The sequence below is a fragment of the Cervus canadensis genome, chromosome 2 (genome assembly GCF_019320065.1).
Source record: "Cervus canadensis isolate Bull #8, Minnesota chromosome 2, ASM1932006v1, whole genome shotgun sequence".
NCBI classification, from domain to species: domain Eukaryota; kingdom Metazoa; phylum Chordata; class Mammalia; order Artiodactyla; family Cervidae; genus Cervus; species Cervus canadensis.
In genome coordinates, this window is record NC_057387.1 from 11,963,142 (window position 1) to 11,977,610 (window position 14,469).

The window sequence follows — 14,469 nt, forward strand, 5'->3', positions numbered from 1 at the left end:
GGTGCCATGAAGAGGCATTCTTGGAAACCTGATCCAGTGGTAGAGCCAAGTATTCATAAGAGAAGCATCTCCTGGAGAATGGGTTCTGAAGAACAGGTGTGTTTGTTGAGAATTTGTGGCCTCACTGGACACATCCAAAGGGTTTCACTTAGTAAACCCAGAGACTCCTGAAGCAGGAACACATCCCCAGTTCTGTGACAGCTCACAGGCTCAGATAAGTTCAGATATTTGTCCAGAGCACTCAGCTAATAAGTAAATAAGATGATTTTCAGACATAATAAGTAAATAAGATGTGGTACTGGGAGGAGGCACTTAGGGAGGATTTATAACCTCAAGGACACCGGTCAGCACTTAAAAAATGGTGGTCGCTGTGTGTCCTCATAATCACAACAATCTGCCCGCCAGCAACATGCTTCTAGCTGGGTCAGGAAGTTTCAGGAAGATTCTGAATGTGGGAGAAAGAGTCCCCATGCCGACCATCACAGGGTCAGTGCCCAGCAAGCCTCCTTGTTGTTGGGGAAAGACCTTGTTAATGAGACAGGGATGTCTAAGGTCCCTGGTCTGACATCTGCCCCCAGACTGAGGAGTCTTTTATAACAAATAAAAAACTTCTCACTTTATTCTGTATATCATCTTTCACATAATTTTGTCAGCATGAGTGTATCACAAAAAAAATCCAAGTATTATTGAAATATTGCTGTAAATGACACAACTGACAAAGGATTAATCTCCAAAACATACAAACAGCTTATACAGCCTAATATCAAAAACACAAACAATGCAACAGCAACAAAAAAGGGTCAGAAGATCTAAACAGATATTTCTCTAAAGAAGACATACAGATGGCCAAGATACTCATGAAAAGGTGCTCAACATTGCTAATTATTAGAGAAATGCAAATCAAAACTACAATGAGGCATCACCTCAGGTCAGTCAGAATGGCCATCATTTAAAAGTCTACAAACAATAAATGCTGGAGAGGGTGTGGAGAAGAGGGAACCCTCCTACTTTGTTGGTGGGAATTGTGAATTGCTACTGCCACTATAGAGAACAGTATGGAGGGTCCTTAAAAAACTAAAAATGGAGCTATCATATGCAATCCCACTCCTGAGTATATATCTGGCAAAAAGTATAATTTGAAAAAATACATTCATTCCAATCTTCACTGCAGCAATAATCAAGACAAGAAAGCAACCGAAATGTCAATCAACAGAGGAATGGATAAAGAAGGTGTGGTATATGTATATACAATGGAATTCTACTCAGTCGTAAAAAAGTATGAAATGATGCCATTTGCAGCAACATGAGTGGACTTACAGATTATCATACAAAGTGAAGTAAGCCAAAGACAAATATTATATGATATTGTTTGTAAGTGGAATCTAAAAAATAAAATACAAATGTACTATTTACAAAACAGAAATATAAAAAACAAACTATGATTACCAAAGGGGAAACAGAGGGGATAAATTAGGAGGTTGGGATTAATATATACATATTCAGTTCAATTCAGTTCAGTTCAGTTGCTCAGTCGTGTCCAAATATTTGCGACCCCATGAATCGCAGCATGCCAGGCCTCCCTGTCCATCACAAACTCCCGGAGTTTACTCAAACTCATGCCCATCGAGTCGGTGATGCCATCCAGTCATCTCATCCTCTGTCGTCCCCTTCTCCTCCTGCCCCCAATCCCTCCCAGCATCAGGGTCTTTTCCAATGAGTCAACTCTTTGCATCAGGTGGCCCAAGTATTGGAGTTTCAGCTTCAGCATCAGTCCTTCCAATGAACACCCAGGACTGATCTCCTTTAGCATGGACTGGTTGGATCTCCTTGCAGTCCAAGGGACTCTCAAGAGTCTTCTCCAACACCATAGGTCAAAAGCATCAATTTTTCGGTGCTCAGCTTTCTTCACAGTCCAACTCTCACATCCATACATGACCACTGGAAAAACCATAGCCTTGACTAGATGGACCTTTGTTGGCAAAGTAATGTCTCTGCTTTTTAATATTCTATCTAGATTGGTCATAACTTTCCTTCCAAGGAGTAAGCATCTTTTAATTTCATGGATGCAGTCACCATCTGCCGTGATTTTGGAGCCCAAAAAATAAAGTCTGACACTGTTTCCACTGTCTCCCCATCTACTTCCCATGAGGTGATGGGACCAGATGCCATGATCTTACTTTTCTGAATGTTAAGCTTTAAGCCAACTTTTTCACTCTCCTCTTTCACTTTCATCAAGAGGCTTTTCAGTTCCTCTTCACTTTCTGCCATAAGGGTGGTGTCATCTGCATATCTGAGGTTATTGATATTTCTCCCAGCAATCTTGATTCCAGCTTGTGCTTCTTCCAGCCCAGCATTTCTCATGATGTACTCTGCATACAAGTTAAATAAGCAGGGTGACAATATGCAGCCTTGACGTACTCCTTTTCCTAATTGGGATCAGTCTGTTGGTCCATGTCCAGTTATAACTGTTGCTTCCTGATCTGCATACAGGTTTCTCAAGAGGCAGATCAGGTGGTCTGGTATTCCCATCTCTTTCAGAATTTTCCACAGTTTATTGTGATCCACACAGTCAAAGGCTTTGGCATAGTCAATAAAGAAGAAATAGATGTTTTTCTGGAATTCTCTTGCTTTTTCAATGATCCAGCAGATATTGGCAATTTGATCTCTAGTTCCTCTTCCTTTTCTAAAACCAGCTTGACTATCTGGAAGTTCACGGTTTACGTATTGCTGAAGCCTGGCTTGGAGAATTTTGAGCATTACTTTACTAGCATGCGAGATGAGTGCAATTGTGAGGTAGTTTGAGCATTCTTTGGCATTGCCTTTCTTTGGGATTGGAATGAAAACTGACCTTTTCCAGTCCTGTGGCCACTGCTGAGTTTTCCAAATTTTCTGGCATATTGAGTGCAGCACTTTCACAGCATCATCTTTCATGATTTGAAATAGCTCAACTGGAATTCCATCACTTTCAATAGCTTTGTTCATAGTGATGCTTTCTAAGGCCCACTTGACTTCACATTCCAGGATTTCTGGCTCTAGGTGAGTGATCACACCATTGTGATTATCTGTCTTGTGAAGATTTTTTTTGTACAGTTCTTCTGTGTATTCTTGCCACCTCTTCTTAATATCTTCTGCTTCTGTTAGGTCCATACCATTTCTGTCCTTTATTGAACCCATCTTTGCCTGAAATGTTGCCTTGATATCTCTAATTTTCCTGAAGAGATCTCTAGTCTTTCCAATTCTGTTGTTTTCCTCTATTTCTTTGCATTGATCACTGAGGAAGGCTTTCTTATCTCTCCTGGCTATTCTTTGGAAATCTGCATTCAAATGGGTATATCTTTCCTTTTCTCCTTTGCTTTTTGCTTCTCTTTTTTTCACAGCTATTTGTAAGGCCTCCTCAGACAACCATTTTGCCTTTTTGCATTTCTTTTCCATGGGGATGGTCTTGCTCCCTGTCTCCTATACAATGTCAGGAACCTCTGTCCATAGTTCATCAGGCACTCTATCAGATCTAGTCCCTTAAATCTATTTCTCACTTCCACTGTATAGTCATAAGGGATTTGATTTAGGTCATACCTGAATGGTCTAGTGGTTATCCCTACTCTCTTCAGTTTTAGTCTGAATTTGGCAATAAGGAGTTCATGATCTGAGCCACAGTCAGCTCCTGGTCTTGTTTTTGCTGACTGTATAGAGCTTCTCCATCTTTGGCTCCACCTCCAAGGAGTAGCTGCTGCCGGACGCAGGAGGGCTGAGAGGAGGTACTCCATGTTCAAGGTCAGGAGAGGCTGCCATGAGAAGATACTCCTCCTCCAAGGTAAGGAGCAGTGGCTGTGCTTTGCTGGAGCAGCCGTGAAGAGATACCTCACATCCGAGGTAAGAGAAACCCAAGTAAGATGGTAGGTGTTGCGAGAGGGCATCAGAGGGCAGACACACTAAAACCATAATCATAGAAAACTAGCCAATCTGATCACAGGACCACAGTCTTGTCTAACTCAATGCAACTAAGCCATGCCGTGTGGGGCCACCCAAGACGGTTGGGTCATGGTGGAGAGCTCTGACAGAATGTGGTCCACGGGAGAAGGGAATGGCAAACCACTGCAGTATTCCTGCCTTGAGAACCCCATGAACAGTATGAGAAGGCAAAATGATAGGCTACTGAAAGAGGAGCTCCCCAGGTCGATAGGTGCCCAATATGCTACTGGAGATCATTGGAGAAATAACTCCAGAAAGAATGAAGGAATGGAGCTAAAGCAAAAAAAAATACTCAGTTGTGGATTGGACTGGTGATAGAAGCAAGGTCCGATGCTGTAAAGAGCAATATTGCATAGGAACCTGGAATTAGGTCCATGATCAAGGCACACTGGAAGTGGTCAAACACAAGATGGCAAAAGTGAATGTCGACATTCTAGGAATCAGCGAACTAAAATGGACTGGACTGGGTGAATTTAACTCAGATGACCATTATATCTACTACTGTGGGCAGGAATCCCTTAGAAGAAATGGAGTAGTCATCATAGTCAACAAAGGAGTCTGAAATGCAGTACTTGGATGCAGTCTCAAAAATGACAGAATGATCTCTGTTCGTTTCCAAGGCAAACCATTCAATATCATGGTAATCCAAGCCTATGCCCCAACCAGTAATGCTGAAGAAGCTGAAATTGAACGGTTCTATGAAGACCTACAAGACCTTTTAGAACTAACACCCCCAAAAATGTCCTTTTCATTATAGGGGACTGGAATGCAAAAGTAGGAAGTCAAGAAACACCTGGAGTAACAGGCAAATTTGGCCTTGGAGTACGGAATGAAGCGGGGCAAAGGCTAATAGAGTTTTGCCAAGAGAATGCACTGGTCATAGAAAACACCCTCTTCCAACAACACAAGAGAAGACTCTACACATGGACATCACCAGATTTACAGAATACTATATATGAAATAGATAATTAATAATGAAACTGTGTACAGGCCATTGTGTTCCTGTCTTTAAAATAAAATGTTGACTCAAGAGTTAATGATTGGGAAATGTGAAGACGTGGCATCCAGTCACAAAAACAAAGAATAGTTGGGCTAATGAACTGGTGACAATTTAGATTACAACTCTTCTGCTTATTTAACTTATATGCAGAGTACATCATGAGAAACATTGGGCTGGATGAAGCACAAGCTGGAATCAAGATTGCCGGGAGAAATATCAACAATAGATATGCAGATGACACCACCCATATGACAGAAAGTGAAGAAGAACTAAAAAACCTCTTGATGAAAGTGAAAGAGGTGAGCAAAAAAGCTTGCTTAAAACTCAACATTCAAAAAACTAAGATCATTGCATCTGGTCCCATCACTTCATGGGAAATAGATAGGGAAACAGTGGAAACAGTGAGAGAATTTATTTTGGGGGACTCCAAAATCACTGCAGATGGTGGCTGCAGCCATAAAATTAAAAGACACTTGCTCCTTGGAAGAAAAGTTATGACCAACCTAGAAAGCATATTAAAAACCAGAGACATTACTTTGCCAACAAAGGTCCATCTTATCAAATCTATGGTTTTTCCAGTAGTCATGTATGGATGTGAGAGTTGGACTATAAAGAAAGCTGAGCGCTGAAGAATTGATGCTTTTGAACTGTTGTATTGGAGAAGACTCTTGAGAGTCCCTTGGACTGCAAGCAGACCAAATAAGTCCATCCTAAAGGAAATCAGTCCTGAATATTCATTGGAAGGATTGATGCTGAAGCTGAAACTCCAATACTTTGGCCACCTGGTGCAGAGAAGTGACTCATTTGAAAAGACACTGATGCTGGGAGGGATTGAAGGCGTAAGGAGAAGGGGATGACAGAGGATGAGATGGTTGGATGGCATCACCCACTCAATGGACATGAGTTTGAATAAGCCCGGGAGTTGGTGATGGACAAGGAGGCCTAGCGTGCTGCAGTCCATGGTGTCACAAAGAGTTGGACATGACTGAGCGACTGAACTGAACTGAACTTTCACATAACAGAATCACTGAAATCCCAGTTCCCCAAAAGATATAAGTAAAGGCATGACACATATTTCTAAGTTGTTTTTCACAGGGAGCACACTCCCTCCAGATGAAAACTGCTGACCCCAAGAACATAGACCTTAGAGTTGAAACCAGAAGGTTGATGATGCTTGAAACTTCGCCTTAATGCCAACCAATCCAAGAACTTTCCAGAGCTGATCACGCCCTGCTCCTCGAACACTATAAAACTCCTCACTACCCCTTCCAAGGTGGGTCACATGGTCTTTGGGGTATTAGCTCCTGTGGCGTGCAAAAGTAATTAAAGCTATTCTTTTCCACTTCACCCAAAACTCTGTCTTCATTTTTCTATTTGGCACCAATGAACAGAGGCCGAGTTTCAACAATAATAAGAACTTATTGTATAGCACAGGGAACTACAGTATATGTATATATACATTTAGTGTGTGTGTGTGTGTGTGTGTGTGTGTGTGTGTGCGGGCGCACTGTGCTTAGTCACTCAGTCATGTCTGACTCTTTGCAACCTCATGGACAATAGCCTCTCAGGCTCCTCAGTCCATGAGGATTCTCCAGGCAAGAATACTGGAGTGGGTTGCCACACCCCAGGGCATCTTCCCAACCCAGGGATCAAACCCAGGTCTCCCACATTGCAGGTGGATTCTTTAATCTGAGCCACCAGGGAAGCCCAGGAATATTGGAGTGGGTAGCCTATCCCTTCTCCAGGGGAACTTCCCAACCCAGGGATCAAACGGGGGTCTCCTGCATTGCAAGCAGATTCTTTACCAGCTGAGCCACCCATGAAGCCTATATATATATGTGTGTGTGTGTGTGTGTGTGTGTGTGTGTGTGTGTATGTATATATACTGATTTATTTTCTGCACACTTGAAACTAACACAAAATTATAAATCAACTACTGTTGTTGTTGTTAGGTCGCTCAGTCATGTCTGTTTGCGATGCCATGGACTGCAGCACACCAGGCTTCCTTGTCCTTCACCATCTCCAGGAGTTTGCTCAAACTCAAGTCCATTGAGTTGGTGATATCATCCAACCATCTTGTCCTCTGTCATCCCCTTCTTCTCTTGCCTTCTATCTTTCCCAGAATCATGTTCTTTTCTAATGAGTTGGCTCTTCACATCAGGTGGCCAAAGTATTGGAGTTTCAGCATCAGTCCTTCCAATGAATATTCAGGACTGATTTCCTTTAGGATGGACTGGTTGGATCTCCTTGCAGTCCAAGGGACTCTCAAGAGTCTTCTCCAACACCACAGTTCAAAAGCATCAATTCTTTGGTGCTCAGCTTTCTTTATGGTCCAACTCTCACACTCACAGATGACTACTGGAAAAACCATAGCTTTGACAAGATGGACCTTTGTTGGCAAAGTAATATCTCTGCTTTTAATATGCTTTCTAGGTTGGTCCTATCTTTTCTTCCAAGGAGCAAGCATCCTTTAATTTCATGGCTGTGATCACCATCTGCAGTGATTTTTGAGCTCAAGAAAATAAAAAATCTTTCACTGTTTCCATTGTTTCCCCATCTATATGCCATGAAGTGATGGGACCAGATGCCATGATCTTAGATTTTTGAATATTGAATTTTAAGTCAGCTTTTTCACTCTCCTCTTTCACCTTCATCAAGAGGCTCTTTAGTTCCTCTTCTACTTCAATGAAAATTATATATATATATATATATATATATATATATATATAATATACATTTACAAATGCAAATGAAATGTTCTAAAAATTTAGAGTTTGGGGGCATGAAGTGCTGAAGATAAGCCTGTGGACTTTGCGATTTTCTTATTGAGGAGTGAGTGTCTTTAGAGAAATTAGCCAACACCCCTGAAAACAGAACTGATAAAATGTACTTGGTGGAATCACTGAGGAGTTATAAGAGGCAGTGAGATGATATGTATTAGGATCTGAGAAAGGAGAGCAGGAATAGGGGTCAAGAGCAATGAGGAGAGCAACAAACACTTATTGAGTGTGTATCTATTGATACAGAAATCATGGCCATTTTCAGACGAGGAATCTGAGGCTGAACTTAAATAACTTACTGAAGGTCAAACAGCTAATATCTGGCAGAACTATTACCTGAACCTGCTCGTGCCCCATATCCTTTTCATGATACCAGGTGCCCTCTTGGAAACCACGGTCTTGATCCTCCCCTGACCCTTACCAGCCCTTCCCTTCTCTAAGTGAAGGGAAGTCGCTAAGTCGTGTCCGACTCTTTGCGACCCCATGGACTGTAGCCTTCCAGCATCCTCAGTCCATGGGATTTTCCGGGCAAGAGTACTGGAGTGGGGTGTCATTTCTCAGATACAGAACAGCTGTGGGCCTTTTGGGCAATTCTGAGACCAGCCACCAGGAGGCGACATTGCCTGACTATGGTTCAGGCCGCCTCCCCTCGGAGGATAGGCGGAGGGATGTCTGTGGGGGTTGCCTGTGCTGGGTGGTTTTCACCGTATTTACTTAATTCTCCCAACAACTCTGGGAGATAGGTATTATCTCATTTTATAGAGGAGGACTTTGAGGATCTGCCCGTGATTATCCAGCCTGTGGTATCAGCAGCAATGGAATCAATGTGTGTCTGTCTGTAAAGTCCTGCCTCCCAGCAGGCTGGGCTCCCAAAGACAAAGTCGTTCTGTGCTCCCAGGAAACACAGCCCGGTGGGCAGGGTGACGAGGAGGGGTAGCCCACTTGAGCCTGGGCCGGGGTGTCTAGTGAAGGAGAAGGCTGGGTGAGGGTTGTCTAGGCCTTCGCTTTGGTTATTGCAGGGGAGAGTTAGGTTTTAGGGTGGAATAAAGTGAATACCACTCCTGTGGACCCCTAGGATGCTGCTGCGGTGCAGACCCATGGATCACCCTGGGGAAGTTGTCCTCCTGCCTTGAGGGAGGCTGCCTTTTCCTCCTAGTAAACAGTTGTTTGTGTTTCTGGGCAATGCTACATGAACATGTGTCTGCAGACTGAAATGTTAGATTCCCTCCCAGACAGTGATGTGCTAGAAACACCAGGAGCTGGCTTGTGAAAGCTGGCTTTGTGCATCTTTCCCCAAGTCTGTGCTCCGCGTCAGCATGCTGGTGGTTTGAAATGAGCCATGAAGCGGGTATCCACACCTCAGAGATTGACAAATGCTAGAGACCAGGGCTTTCTCCTTCTGAAGAGGCAGCTGTTAAACAGTTCCCAGCACCACTCCGCCCTGGGGAAAGTGGGTGGTAGCAGAGAGATGGACCAAGGGACCCAAAGGAACCTGTGGATTTCATCCATCAAGTGAGCTTCCATCTCAAGCTCACTCCAGGCCTTCAGTTTGAGAAGAGAGTAGGTTCTCCTAGAGTGGAATTGCTGCACAATTGAAATTGTTCTTCTCTCTTCTTTATTGTTGCTGAGAGCAAATAACTGACTATGAAACACGCATAAGCTGTGTCTCCACTGGAAGCAAGATGGTAGACACAGACTGTGTCTTTGGGCCCAACTCATGATGGACACTGCCTGGGTCCTAAAGAGGTGGGACGCCCGTAGGGGACTGGGTGGCTCTGGGGTTAACTGAGGAGGGATGGAGCACATGTGATGCTCACCTCGGGACTCAGCGACTGCAGCAGATGGTGACTGGACAGGAAAGGAGGGCCCTGGCGACGCGCTCCTTACAGAGGTGCTCAGTAAACATTTGCTGACTTGAAATCAGTCATGGGTGCAGCTTAGCTAAAAGCTGTCTGTCTTGTTTAAGAATATGGGTGATATCCCAGCTTTCATTCTACCAGGAGAGATGGGACCAGGCTGAGTCAACAGGACACCTACTGGGGTAGGACGGGGCAGAGTCTCAGGGGACCACTTTAGGGGGGCCATGTGGATTGACCCCTAAACTAGGGAGGTTTTTCCTAGTTACCTGCTCCTGCTGGGGCTGTCCCTCCCCTCTGTGTGAACATATTTTCAGGGCTGTGAGTAGGAATCTGCCTCTTCCCTGTGGGGCAGTTGTCCTGAGCCCTTGGTGTGGGTAGAACCTTGTGCTGGATGTTGTGCTTGGTCCAAATCCTGCTGGGTGAAAGACAGATGCTGAGAACTTGTCCAGCCAAGAACAAGAAGGGAAACCTTGTGATATACGAAGCCCAGAAGAAAGAGGCCTAACTGATGTGGTTCAAGTTGAGAGTCACCTACACACTGAGATTGGGCTGGGGCCCTCCCAGGAGCTGGGCATAAGATTGGGGTGGGAGCAGTCCCTCTACTGGGGGCATTCTCCAGGTTTAAAAGGTAATGTAGTTGTATGACTGATAGGATGGATGTTAAGACTAAGCTGGAAAGATCCTGTGAAAACTGGGCCATGAGACTCCCTAGGGGGACAGTTCACTGCCCCAGGGAGTAGCGCAGGTCCACCAGCCTGCAGCTCACAGACAGTAAGGCTCCCTGGGCCCTGCTGGGAGACCGACCAGCTGAGGCTTCTCAGCAGGCTTTGCAGGTCTGGGTTGTGGTGGGAGATAAGGCCTATTTGTGACTCACTAAATGCAGGGGGAAGTGGTTGTGGTTGACCAAAGGTCATCTTGATCTCAGAGATGGTTGAGATGCAGCCATGGGCCTTAGTTACTCTATCTGCAGTGTGTGAGGACGGTGAGAGGCTGCCCTGGGACAGTCCTGGCTTCCCTCCCTCTCATGTGGCTTCTCAAGGTTTGAAACCATCTTGAGTGGGAGATTCACTGCACCAAGAGGAACTTGGATCTGGAAAGACCAGTGATCGGAAAGAGCAGGGACCTGGTCTTAGGCCAGACTCCGCCATGGACTGACTTTCCACACCTTAGGGTTCACCAGTTAACCTCTCTGGAGCTTCAGTTTCCTCATCTGAAAAATGGGAAGGTAATCACAACAGTACTTATCTGCCTCTCACAGGTGAAAGTATTTTTGCACTGGAAAGTAACTAGACAGGTGGGAGGCGTTGATGGTGGTTTAGCTCCCGGGTGCCCCTGATGGGCTGGACATCAGAGGAAATGTCTGTTGTGTAGATTCCGCAGGAAGAGGTGAAGCAGTGCCCCGTGTATCCAAGGGTCAGACTTCTCCCATCCTTAATCCTTTAGAATTCAGTCCAGGGCTGGGCTCCCACCTCATGGTCATGGGCCCAGGGGCCCATCTCAATTACTTAAGCAGAGGACCTCCCATTGTCCACCTTTGGGGGCCCCTCACCCACCAGAGAGGTTTTCCTCTTATATTTGAAATGGAGCCAGGCAGCTCTGTGGGCAGCCAGGCTCCACCTTAGGGTGGGGGGCAGGGGACTGGTGTTTATGCTGGGAAAACCCTAAATGTCAGAATGAGAAGGATTTCCCGAGGTCCAGTACCCACACAAGCTGCTGAGTTCTCTCCAGACTGTGCTTTCAGGATTTTGAAGTTTTGTTTTTTGTTTTAGAAGAGCTTTCCTTTGTTTCTGTCAGGAAAGAAATGCCTGGGGTCATGGTCATTGGATGGTCACGCCTGGGCTAGGGGAGGGTTCAAGTGTTGACTGCTTCATGCCCAGACCTCCCAGTAGGTTGGTTCCCTGTTTCAGCCCCATTCTCACCCACTCTGCTTCCTACCTGGCCCTCTGAGCTTGGGTCCTCGTGGTTTCTCTGGGCAGACGACTCCATCCTCTGATGTGTCCCTGCATGTGTGTTCTAGGTCAGTGGTTCTCAAACTTGGCTGCACACTGGGCTCATCTGAGTCATTAACAAAATCCTGCCCCCCTGGGCACAACCCCAGAGATTCTGATGTAATTGGCCCCAGGTCTGACTCTGTTTTACTAGGCAACCACTCTCCTTGTCTCTGAGATTCCAGGCATCTCTGGTCTGCTGAATGGTTTCCTCCCTGTTTCTCTTTGATGTGACTGATACACTTAAGCAAAATACTTTTACCATAGTTTTATAGTTCCAGGGAAGAAGAGAACACACATGCATTTACCTGGTTCATGAACATCTTAAATAAGAAGTCCAAAACCTAACTTCAGTCTACATGTCCAACACCATCTTCAACCACAACTTTACACTCTGTAATTTAGCAAATGCAAACTCCAAAACTGTTTCCTTTCACCCATCTTCACACAGCTCTTTCCCCACATCTGTGGCATCACTCTTGCCGCTCCCTTGAGAAGAGCTTGCCAAAGCCCAGAGAAGAGCTATGGCTCAGCCTCTGCATCTCCTGACCTTCCTTCTGCTCTGAAATGGCTCCAACAGTTTCAAGCTCTTCACTGTCACACAGCCACAGTCAGAGGCAAAGACAAGAAGGGGGGGGGGGGTCTCCCTCCTTCCTCTAGTCAGGATGGAAGTCATTTTCGGAAGCTCCCAGAAAACTTTTCTTACCTATCATTGTCCAGAATAGGGTCACCTACCCACCATGAGGCTTCCCTGGTAGCTCAGGTGGTAAAGAATTCTCCTGCAAGGTAGGAGACCTGGGTTCAATCCCTGGGTCAGAAAGATCCCCTGGAGAAGGGAAAGGCTACCCACTCTAGTATCCTTGGACTGTATAGTCCATGGGGTTGCAAAGAGTCAGACATGACTGAGTGAATTTCACTTTCACCTGCCACAAGACCATGGGAATATCCCCACCTACACCCCATATATCAGATATCTCATCTTGCAGTAGGATCAGTCAGGGCTCTGTTAGTAAGAAAAGGGGAGGGTCTGGGGGAGGAAATGGAAGTATTTTATTTCTCCATTCCTTCTGTGTCTTTGTTGGGGAACTAGTTATCTACATGTTTGATTCCCATGGTCAGTCCATTTTGCTCTAATTGCTCCCCTCTTGTTTTCTATATTATTTTCTCATTCTGTCTTTCACATCACTGATGGGATTTTCTGTCATGTTGATGCTATTCTTTGTATTTTTAAATTCTTCAAAAGAATTTTCTCCTCAATTGTTTTCTTAGCTGCCTCACCCCAACTCCCTTCATATTCTATTAGTTCATCTTTTACCTGTGGTTTCATCAATCTTTTTTGCAAACTCTTGTTTCTTTCCTTTATTTTAGAGGACCAAATATTTGTGTAGGTCTCTGCTAGCTTTATTTTTTTTCACCCCCTGCATTTTCATCTTTGATTGGAGACTTTCTGTTTGTTCTGCTGTTTGCCTTGGCAAACCTGTGTATTTGGATTCCTTTTGATTTTGCCTTCTCTCAGGACCCTGAAGTCTGAGCACATGAGTTAGAGATCTGTATGTGAGGGCTGGTATTCTTTGTTTGGTCTATAGCTTCCTGGTGAAGGTGGGAGGAGAGCATGGGCTCTGGGCCATGGGAGGTGGAGAACCCTGCCTGCTCCACTTGCTTCAGTTCTTTAAAACCACAGAGAAACAGTCTCCTCTGGGTGGGGTCTTCCTGTTTCATGAGGAGTGCCTGTGTGATTCTGTTCCCTTTCCCCTCCTCCCCATCAGACTGGGCCGGCTGTGTGATGTGGTATCCTTGTGGTTCACGGGCTTTCTGTCTCTTCACCCCTCTACCTCTGTGTCTGCTGCCTTTCCCATCTGGGTCTCTTGCTCCTGGAATGGTGTTTCTCAAACTGGTGTGTTTTATAGTCTTGGGATCCTGCAAGTGCCCTGTTCAGTTCAGTTCAGTTCAGTTCAGTTCAGTTGCTCAGTCATGTCTGACTCCTTGTGACCCCATGAACCACAGCACACCAGGCCTCCCTGTCCATCACCAACTCCCGGAGTCCACCCAAACTCATGTCCATTGAGTCGGTGATGTCATCCAGCCGTCTCATCCTCTGTCGTCCCCTTCTCCTCCTGCCCTCAATCTTTCCCAGCATCAGGGTCTTTTCCAATGAGTCAACTCTTTGCATGAGGTGGCCAAAGTATTAGAGTTTCAGCTTCAACATCAGTCCTTCCAATGAACACCCAGGACTGATCTCCTTTAAGATAGACTGGTTGGATCTTCTTGTTAGAATGTTTATATTTCTTGCTTTCATTTCAATAATAATCTGAGAGTTTAATAATCTGATAATTAGTATGTATATATTTGGATCTTGCAGGTGCCTACCTTATAACAAAGGCATTTTCAGGGCTGCATTTGCTTTTGTGTTAAAGAATCTTCATGGGGGTGGGGGGACCAGATAATGGCACAGACCACCTGGTGCATGGTTCACATGGAGGAAACAGGTGGGGAAACTGGCCCTGAGGTGGGGCAGAGTGACAATAACATCCTGTACTATTGATGCTGGCACCACTCTGAGTCTGTTAACTCAGTGACTGCTGACAGCTCTATGAGGGAAGGCTTGACAACTCCCCTCTCACAGCTGAGGGGATGGAGGCACTGGGGCGGTCAAAGCCTTGCTCAAGAATATGTCTGCGGCTGGTAAGCAGTGTGAGGATGTGACCCAGGCACCTGGGCCCCGAAGCCTAATTTCTTATCCATTAAGTTGTAAGGCTCATGTACATTTGCCCAAAGGTTAATTCAGCTAAAACCAGTTTGCTGAAAGATAGTTTATAGAAAAATCCATTTTTTAAGTGGGTAAATCACAGGATGAACAAGTTGATGAATTTGAT

General features: G+C 45.1%; 1 long non-coding RNA gene across 3 annotated transcripts in view; it reads left to right on the forward strand.

Moving 5' to 3' along the window:
- LOC122431628 overlaps positions 1-14,469 on the forward strand; it is a 107,412-nt gene that overhangs the window by 14,324 nt on the left and 78,619 nt on the right. The gene's annotated exons all lie outside the window — the stretch shown is intronic.